Here is a 10,564-nt window from a genome sequence, read left to right as displayed (position 1 = left end):
AGACAGGGTTCCATTGGAGCAAAGTTGGCCCGGGTGCGGGGAGTGGCTCTATGGCATCTGCCTCAGGCGCTAGAATGTCTCTGGTTGCAACAGAGCAACACCCCAGATGGGCAGAGCATCGCCCCCTGGTGGGCATGCCGGGTGGATCCCAGTTGGGCGCATGCGGGAGTCTGACTGCCTCCCCGTTTCCAACTTCAGAAAAATACAAAAAAAAAAAAAAAAGAATCATGACTGGCTGAGTGAATGAGCTATTCTTGCGGCCAAGAACAAAGACATCTACTAATTATTAACAATATTATTCGGTCTAAAATTCAAAGAGAGGTAGTCACATACAAGTCCGTTAACACTGTTGTGGAAGCAGATGAAGCGGTTAATTACCCAACATAATTTTTTAATTCACTCGATCTGCCAGGGATGCCACCACATGTACTGCAATTGAAAATTGGCATGCCAATTATCATGTTGCAAAGTATCAACCAGCCAAAGCTTTGCAACGGCACGCGGCTTGCAGTAAAAAAATTAATGAGCAATGTCATAGAATCAACAATCTTGACAGGACCTTTCAAAGGTGAAGATGTCCTCATTCCTCACATTACTATGATTCCAACGGATATGCCATTTCAATTTAACAGATTGCAATTCCCAATTTGATTGGCGTTTGCAATCACCATCAACAAAGCTCAGGGCCCATCTTTAGAATTGTGCCTTTTAGATCTACACACGGATTGCTTCTCACATGGACAATTATATGTTGCGTGTTCTAGAGTCAGCAAACCAGACAATCTCTATATCTGCACAGACAATGGAACAACAAAAAATATTGTATACCCACCAGCATTGTGAAATTAAACATATTAGAAATGTGCACTTTCTCTTTTCTTTCTTTTCCATTTAACCAGACTGAGCCACAGCAACGCATGGCCGGGTACAGCTAGTATATATATATTTGCTAAAACCATTCACAGAACCAAAAAGCAAAATCTCAGGGTATGCAGTGCTGGCCCAATCATTTTTGGGTTATCTGGTTAGAGAAAAATAACTTTGTCCTTATATATTTTATAATAAATAAATGGCATTTTTTTGTAAAGAAAATTGATTCTGTCTGAAGCCCATTCTGAGTTTCAGTCCTTCAAGTGCCAGTTCAGAAGGTCCTTGCCTGAGGTTTTCCACAACCTACCTGATTATCAGTATGAGAACAACTAAACAAATTTTAAAAGATTCAAACATCTTGCTATCCTTGTTATTTTTTCTTTCTTCTATCTGGTGATTCCACAGCCTCTGTACAGCACAGTTTACAGATTTTTGAGAAATTAGCATTAACCTTCTTCAGATTTAATGTAGAAAATCTTTGACATGTGATTTCTTCTGAATGAGTCAAGACAAGACTTTTTTCAATTGCTTACATTTTAACCCAGAAACCACAAAACAGGTAGTTGCTAATTATCATATATTTCCCTTTAATGTTAAGTCATAAGGCCCAAACTAAAATCATAAAACCAATTTTAAAATTTCTTAATTTTGCCTGACCTGTGGTGGCGCAGTGAATAAAGCGTCGACCTGGAAATGCTGAGGTCGCCAGTTCAAAACCCTGGGCTTGCCTGGTCAAGGCACATACGGAAGTTGATGCTTCCAGCTCCTCCCCACCTTCTCTCTCTGTCTCTCTCTCTCTCCTCTCTCTCTCTCCCTCTCTGTCTCTCTCCCTTTCTCTCTCCTCTCTAAAATGAATAAATAAAATTAAAAACAAAAACTTTAAAAAAAACATTTAAAAAAAAATTTCTTAATTTTGCCTGACCGTTGGTTGTCAGTGAATAGAGAGTCAGCCTGGAGTGCTGAGATCCCAGGTTCAAAACCCTGAGGTTGCCGGCTTGAGCATGGGCTCATGTAACTTGAGCATAGGATCATCAACCCAATCCCTGAGTGGCTAGGTTGAGCCCAGAGGTCACTGGCTTGAAGCCCAAAGGTGACTGGCTTGAGCCCAAGGTCTCTAGTTTGAGTCCAGCATTGGAGATTTGAGCACAAGGTTGCTGGCTCAGCTTAAGCCCCCTGGTTAAGGCTTGTATGAGAAACAATCAATGGGCCCTGGCCGGTTGGCTCAGTGGTAGAGTGTTGGCTGGGATGTGGATGTCCCAGGCTTAATTCCTGGCCAGGCCACACATGAGAAGCAAGCATCTGTTTCTCCACCCCTCCCCCTTCTCTCTCTCTTTCTCTCTCTCTCTCTCTCTCTCTCTCTCTCTCTGAACTTTTTCACCTGCAGCCATGGCTTGATTGGTTTGAGGGAGTTGGCCTCGGGCACTGAGGATAGCTCCATGGCCTCTGTGTCAGGTCCTAAAAAAATTGGCTCCATTGCTGAGCAGTGGAGCAACAGCTCCAGATGGGCAGAGCATCACCCCTAGTGGGCTTGCTGTGTAAATCCCAGTTGGGTTGCATGTGGGAGTCTGTCTCTCCGCCTCCTCTCTTCTCACTAAAATTAAAAAAAAAAAAATTTTTTAAGAGAAGCAATCAATGAACAACTAAAAGTGATGCAACTACAAGTTGATGCTTCTCATCTCTTTCTCCACCACCCCTTTCTCTTTCTCCCTTCCTGTCTGTCTCTGCCACTCTCTCTCTCTCTCTCAAAACAAATTCTTATGTTTGGGGGGTTATTTTAGATTTTGTTTGTTTGTTTGTTTATTTATTTATTTTAGAGAGAGAGGAAAAAAGGGGGGGAAGAGGAGCAGGAAGCATCAACTCCCATATGTGCCTTGACCAGACAAGCCCAGGGTTTCAAACCGGCGACCTCAGCATTCCAGGTTGACGCTTTATCCACTGCGCCACCACAGGTCTGTATTTAATATTTTTAACCCAAGATTTAAAATTGATTAATAAACTTGGGAGACTAGGGAAACAAAAGGAAGACTAGGGAAACTTTTTGTCATAGAAGAGCTAACTCAGTTTAGACCAGACGAGTGACCACTTCTAATCCTTTACATAGAAGCATAGATGAACCGTAAATATTGATTACTTGCCAATTAGCCTCTAGTCAAACCACTTCATAAAACCATGATACCTTGAGTGATAACTCAATAAAATTCTAATAATTTCTTTACAATAATGAGAAAATCATCTGTGGGGATCACCCCGGACTCAAAGTTTTTATAGATGCTTAGTTTCTGTGAGCTGGGATTCCCCTCTTCAATGCTTGCCCGGCCCTCTGAACAACTCCTGCAAGTAGAAGCCCACAGGCATCGTTGCTGTCTACAGGGTCCCTTTCTAAGATTCAGGTCTGGCCACTGGCTCACCTTCAAGGCTCCTTCACATATTAGCTTGACCTTCCTTTGGCTTTTGTCTCGCTGTTCTACCTCTGAGCAGCTCCTTTCCATCTTCATGGGTTCCAGTCTTTCTGCCAACCCTTTTCATAGTGCTCTTTCCCAGAGCTAACTTATTGGTTATTTCCTCACTGTGCACATTATTTCCTATACACTCACAAGCTTCCTCCACTGTCCTTACAATGAAGATTCCCTATGCTGTTATCTCCGTGGTGCAACATCTTCTTTGGGACTCCAAACCCCTGGGTCCTAAAGGGAACCCCTTTCATCCCAGCCCAATCCTGGAAACCCACCCATGTTACATCCCCTTTTCAATTTCCCCATGATCCATCAAGTCCCACTTTTGAAAACAATGGGGTCACTCTCAACTCCCCACCATTCTTCCTCTCACTTACTTCATTTGGCCCTCTGCCCACTCGTTTCCCTCCTGATCACTCCTGGAATCAGCATTTCCTTCTTTACGTCTCCTCCACCCCTCACTTCAGGCAGCATCTCCTCCAAGAAGTATAACGAATGTCATTTCTCTCTGCATCCCGAATGCTGTGCATATAGCAGGTCCTCAGCAAATGGGTGGGTTTTTTTATTAGTAAACTGAAACATAATATTTAAAGTTGGAATTTTCGGAAATGATGAATAAACGAGTGTGTCCTCAAGGTTGATCTCAGTAAACCTAACTCATTCTGCTTTCAAAAAGGTGTTAAAACTTTGAGTAAATTATTTATTCTCTGTGGCTATGTAGATTTTGATATACCTGTGTGACTGTAACTTAATTTTTATTTTCCCATTTTAAAAGAGTATTGGAAAAGAGAACTTCCCATGTCATTTTCCTCTCACCTCTAGCATTTTCTTTCCTGTATATTTTTCACTAATATCTCTACAGTTTGTTATTTTAGCATAGTTGTAATCATAGTAAAAATTTCATCCAAACTTATTATATTATAGCTAAAAACCTAATACATTTCTTTCATGCCAGATATACTGTAATTAGCCACTTTTTACTTCCTTAAGCACCATATTTTCCACTTCTCATATATCATAATCTACAGAATTGGGTTTGGGACTGTTTGGAAATCTTTAGGATAGTGACTTTCTAAATATAGGCTGCAAGAATATTTTTAAATTCTTAGCCCTGACCAGATAGCTCAGTTAGTTAGAGTACCCTCCCAAAGTGCAGAGGTTGCCGGTTCAATCCCCAGTCAGGGCACATACAGGAACAGATCAATGTTCCTGTCTCTCTCTCTCTCTCTCTCTCTTCCTTTCTCACTAAAATCAATAAATAAAAATTGAAAAAAAAGTGCATGACCTGTGGTGGTGCAATGGATCAAGTGTCAACCTGGAATATCAAGTTTGCCATTTCAAAAGCCCAGGTTTGCCTGGTCAAGGCACAGTGAGAAGCTATCTATGAGTTGAAGCTTCCCACTCCTCTATGTTTCTTTCTCTTTCCTCTCTCTGAAATCAATAAATAATGCTTTTTTAAAAAAATTCTTTAATTGTATCCCGAGTGGTCAGGAGGTCTGTAGGTTTCACCCATGCGCTGCAATGAGACTGAGGGTTATGCCACTAGAGATGTGGTAGCACCCTGGCTCCATCCTATCGGAATGTCTGTCTTGAATAACCTGTCACTATCTTTCCTGCCAAGGGCTCCTGGAGGGCCTGAAGGCCAGGATGGGGCCCATAGGAAGAGAAGGAGGTCAGGTACCATATATGAGGTAATGGAGAAACACAGAATCTGTGGGTAGATCAGCGGTGTCAGAGTGCTAAGCTGTGTGTGTTTGGGTGATATGTACACTTTTCTGACTTTAAATGTCCTTACACATTTGTGTGATTTGTTCATATTGCAACGACCTGTGCCTGTGGGTATAAATGTATTTCTATGAGTGTGTCTGTGGGAGCATAAGCATGTGTGGCTGTCCTTGGGAATATAAGTGGTTGTATAACTGTGTATGTGAATGCATTTTAGAGTGGGTGTACACAATTCTGACTGTGAGCCTGTAAAAACCACAACACAGCACAGTCATTCTGGACCTTGGGACTTAACTAATCCGGCAGAGCCCTCTTTACTGCAAGTTGGTCTGTTACCCACTGGAGGCTCCTAGAAGTCAGTTAAGAAGGAGAGACATTCTGGTGGAGAAAGTAATGAGCAGACAGGTGGAGTTTCATCATCTTTCGCTGCCTGGGCTCCTCACATGAACAGGAGGCTGGGCTGGAGCTGGGACATTCTGGGCCCGGGACCACACACTCTAGTTTCCTGGACAGGCCAACTCTGATGTGTTCCAGTCATTCCCACATGTGGACAACCAAGTGCTGCCCGAGGTAACTCACAGCCCATGTCTGACCATGGCCTGGGAGCCTTTTCTTGACCATGTGGTCACTGGTGATGAACTTGCAGTTCCTGCCAGCCCTCTCTGAGGGAGAGAGGAGAGTACCAAACCCTCCCCCAAGTGTTCTCCCTGAGGCTCAGGTGCTTCCATAATGAACGGGACCTGTGGTCCCATTTTCCTGGAGAAGGAAAGGGTTCCTATGCACACCCAGGAAGCCAGAGAGCAGCTGTGCATCCTGAGCATAGTCAGCTGGACGCTGACTCCTTAGAGGTGGAGTCAGGGAGAGAAGCCCTGGAACTGAAGAGTGGAGCCTGTCCCCAGAGCTCCCTAAGTGACCTGCAGTGGCCGATTCATGCACATGTGTCTGGGGACTGTGCTGGTTTTAACACCAAAAGTCCAGTGTCCCCCAAATACCCACAGCCCTGAACACCCAGGATAGTAGGCCACCCAGACCCCATCCAGACAGCAAAAGGGTCCTCCTGAGGGGCAGCTGTCTCTTGCCCAGGAGGTGACCTCAAACCCCTGAGTGTATTGTGTGAGATCGGGGGTCGAGTGGGGAGACAGGGGATTAGGCTCTCCGCCCTCAGATGGCCACGGCTGTGTTTCCCACTGCTTCTGGTCCACGTCTACCTTCCCTGGCACCAGCAGCTCAGGGTTGGGCTTTCAGAGGAGATTCGTGGTGTTAACAGCATTTGGGCACCTCACGTTTGGTCTCTAGACCTACCTCCTCGAGGTCCTGGAACAAGCCAACAGACTCACGGGCTGAGAGTGTGGCTGGGGACCCATGAACATTTTATTTGAGCTCATTCACTGATTCTGGTGCGAGAGGTGAAGAAAGGTCCTGTCCTCATACAAACTCAAATTTTATGATTGCAGGCATATTAGAAACTGGGGGTATTCCGCCAGTTTGTACCAGTTTGGCAGAACCAATATCTAACTCTTTGGTGGGTTTGGCAAACCGGTTGTTAAAATGGCCATTGTAATCAGGGTTATCTCTAAGGCAGGCACCTGGGCAGCCGCCCAGTGTGGAAATCACTAATTTACATTCCTTACTTTTTTTTATTTCTTTTATTTATTTATTCATTTTAGAGAAAGGAGAGAGAGATAGAGAGAGAGAGAGAGAAGGGGGAGAAGCAGGAAGCATCAACTCCCATATGTGCCTTGACCAGGCAAGCCCAGGGTTTTGAACCGGCGACCTCAGCAGTCCAGGTCAATGCTTTATCCACTGCACCACCACAGGTCAGGCCTTATTCTTTTTTAACATTCACCTGCAAAAAAGCGTATTCTAAGTAATCGTAGTAATGTTCATTCCGTCCATAGGTAAAAATAATCACAAGTGAGGATGCCAGTCAAGAAGTAATATGGAAATATCTTAAATAACAGTTTTATTATTTTTGTCAGGTATTATTTAATATTTTTATTAATATTTTGAAACTCATAGTATAATCTAGTTTATGTACCTCTTTTATTGTTCTTATTTAAGCATTAAATGCATTAAATAATAAACTACCTTTCAGTATATTTTTTTTATACTTAAAACAGTCGTAAGGCAGAGAACCAGTTGTTAAACTACTTGAATCTCACCACTGGTTAGAAACCACCAAGTCCAGTCGTTTGAGGAGAGAGGAGAGAGATGATCAGCCTTCTGTGTTAAAGGGCACAAAGGAGGAACAGCCAGGGCAGTGACACCCCTCTAGCCCTCAAGCAGTGCAGGTGCCAAGCTTGGTGCCCTGTGGAAGCAATTGAGCCTGTCAGCTCAGAAAGGGAGAGTGTATAAGGCAGTTGAGAAAAGCACCCGACCTCCAGCACCAGTGTGGGCAGGCAGGGAGAGTAGGGATCTAAAGGGCTGACCGGCTCCTGGCAGCACCATGGGGCAGCACAGTGCTTTAGGGTAGCTTACGTGTGACCTCGGAAAACCCCGTCAAAGACTTCTGGGGCCAAAGTTATGTAGGGAAAGCCTGGTAACACTGTCCCTAAAAGACCCCGGTAGCTGCCCTGGCCGGTTGGCTCAGCGGTAGAGCGTCGGCCTAGCCTGCGGAGGACCCAGGTTCGATTCCCGGCCAGGGCACACAGGAGAAGCGTCCATTTGCTTCTCCACCCCTCCGCTGCACCTTCCTCTCTGTCTCTCTCCTCCCCTCCTGCAGCCAAGGCTCCATTGGAGCAAAGATGGCCGGGGCGCTGGGGATGGCTCTGTGGCCTCTGCCTCAGGTGCTAGAGTGGCTCTGGTCGCAACATGGCGACGCCCAGGATGGGCAGAGCATCGCCCCATGGTGGGCGTGCCGGGTGGATCCGGTTGGGCGCATGCGGGAGTCTGTCTGACTGTCTCTCCCTGTTTCCAGCCTCAGAAAAATGCAAAAAAAAAAAAACAATAAAAGACCCCGGTAGCCACCTTCCTTCTCCATCCCTGCAAGCTTTTACCCTCCAATTCCTCACAGCAGGGCTTCACGGTTCCTGCTGCCACAGCGCCCCCTGCCCTGGCAGCCTTTGCTCTGCCAATGGGCCCCCAGTCACTGTCTCCTGTGGACACTGAGGCGCCCCACGCACGAAACTTAGAGAGGTTCGGTGGCCCAGTGGTGGGACACTAGGCGCCAGGGACAGCCCAAAGGAGAGCAGATGGGGGAGGTGGTTGTCTGGGCAGGAGAGTAGTGGGGGCAGGGGACCTGGGGCAATGGGAGAGTGAAGAGCAGAGAAGGAGGCCAGGCAGACAGGGCAGATGGGAGGAGGGGGAAAGGGGACCCCAGGGAACCTGTGAAGGCTGCAGGCATTGAGGACTTCAATGAAGAGGGGTCCCACTGGGGAGAGATGGGAGCCTGGCTGGGTGAGGTGTGGGAGCAGGAGGAGGGCCAGGCTGAGGGCCCTGAGTGGGGCAATAGAAGACAAGGGGGTGGGAGGCGGGGGCGGGGGGGAGTGAGGAGAAAGCACAGGGGAACAGCAGGGGACAGGATGGGCTAGGGGCAGCAGGATAACAGTAACACTGCTCCTTACTTTATCTAGGGAACAGAGTGAGATCCCAACCCAGTGATGGGAATCTGGAATCTGAATTCTGCCTGCCTCTGTCCTTAGACCTTAGGATCAGATCGTTCTAGAGAGAGTAAGATGGCTGAAAGCTCTGCCGGCAGGACAACTGTGCCCATTATAGAGATGAGGAAACCATGGCCCTGACAGAGGCCATCAGAGGTTCTTCTGAGCCAGAACCAGGTGGATTTTCCACGGGAAGCTGTTGGTGATAGATCAGGGAATGGAAGGAGGAATCCTGGGTCAGGATGGAACGTGGGACTTAGCAAGAGATGGGTGCGGAGGCATCCAGGCAGCTGGAAGATGCAGGGCCAGCCAGGCCTTCATCCACCCCTTCAGAGACTGTCCTTATCATTATAATTAACGCTTTCTTGAGTTCAGAACTTCAAGAATGTTGTTCAATTCAGGCCTCTGTACTTTCGTCTTACAAATATTCACACCCATGTTCTTTTCACTTAGAAAAGGTAGAGATGTAATTATTTTAATGAACACTGAAAACCTTTCCTTCCATACTAGCTTCTCTTCATATAACCTTGTGTGTATTATGTAACAGAAGTTAATGTTCCTTTACAGAAATCTCTCATTTTAAAGTTATATAGCACATAAGTAACTTTTGGTCAGCTTGCATTATAGTATCCATCCAATTTGAAAGTAATTTTCTACCTTCAGAACCAACAAGTAGTGAACGAAGTTGTGTTCTGTGATATCTCCTAATATTTTCTCAGCCCTATAGAGACACTCCTCAGAAACAGGAGTGGCAAGTTGATGGGGCAGGTCCCAGAAGAGCCAGATAGTGTGGACTGCAGTTGAGGGTATGGGGTGGTTTCTCTAAGCAGCAGAAACACCTATGTTTGTTGGGTACAGACAGCTCTGGTGTGAGAATAAGAAGTCAGATTTTCTCTTTGCCTCTTTGGAGGCCAAGTCTCTGTAAATGGTGAATCCCAGGGAGGACTTAAGGAGGAGTAGGAGAGGCCGAAGTGGGGTGACTTTGCACCAGGAAGGGGTGCTGGAGCTCCACAGCCTCCACTTCAGTGGCTCCATTTGTCCCACTGGAACATTTTTCCACTGGCTCAGTGGCCTGGGGTGATTTTTTTGTTAGATTGACAACAACATATTTTTGGTTGTTGCAGAATATTATTAATTAGTTTATGGGTGCCATGAGATGAAAAAGGTTGATAATCACTGATCTATGACAAATGTGGCAGAAACATACAATGAGTAAAAGATAATCTATTCAATAAGTGCTGTTGGGAAATTAAACATATACTTTAAAAAAAAAACTAGATCACCTTCTTACACCATATACAAGAATAAATTCAAAATGGATTAAACACTTAAATGTAAGATTTGAAACCATAAAACTCCTAAAAGAAATCATAGACAGTAAAATCTCTGGCATTTCTCTTAAGTATATGCCTTTCTTTTTTCTTTTTTATTTTTTACAGAGACAGAGAAAGAGAGAGAGGGATAGATAGGGACACACAGACAGGAACAGAGAGATGAGAAGCATCAATCATTAGTTTTTCATTGCGACACCTTAGTTGTTCATTGATTGCTTTCTCATATGTGCCTTGACCGCAGGCCTTCAGCAGACTGAGTAACCCCTTGCTCGAGCCAGCAACCTTGGGTCCAAGCTGGTGAGCTTTTGCTGAAACCAGATGAGCCCCTGCTCAAGCTGGTGACCTTGGGGTCTCGAACCTGGGTCCTCCACAACCCAGTTCGACGCTCTATCCACTGCACCGCTGCTTGGTCAAGCTAGTATATGTTTTCTGACATAGCTCCTCAGGCAAAGGAAATAAAAGAGAAGATAAACAAATAGAACTACATCAAACTAAAAAATTTTTGCACAGCATAGGAAACCATCAACAAAACAAAAAGACAACCTATTAAATGGAAGATGATATTCACAATCAATACAGCTGA

The sequence above is a fragment of the Saccopteryx bilineata genome, chromosome 3 (genome assembly GCF_036850765.1).
Source record: "Saccopteryx bilineata isolate mSacBil1 chromosome 3, mSacBil1_pri_phased_curated, whole genome shotgun sequence".
Taxonomy (NCBI): Eukaryota; Metazoa; Chordata; class Mammalia; order Chiroptera; family Emballonuridae; genus Saccopteryx; species Saccopteryx bilineata.
Note: the sequence above shows the minus strand (reverse complement) of the source record.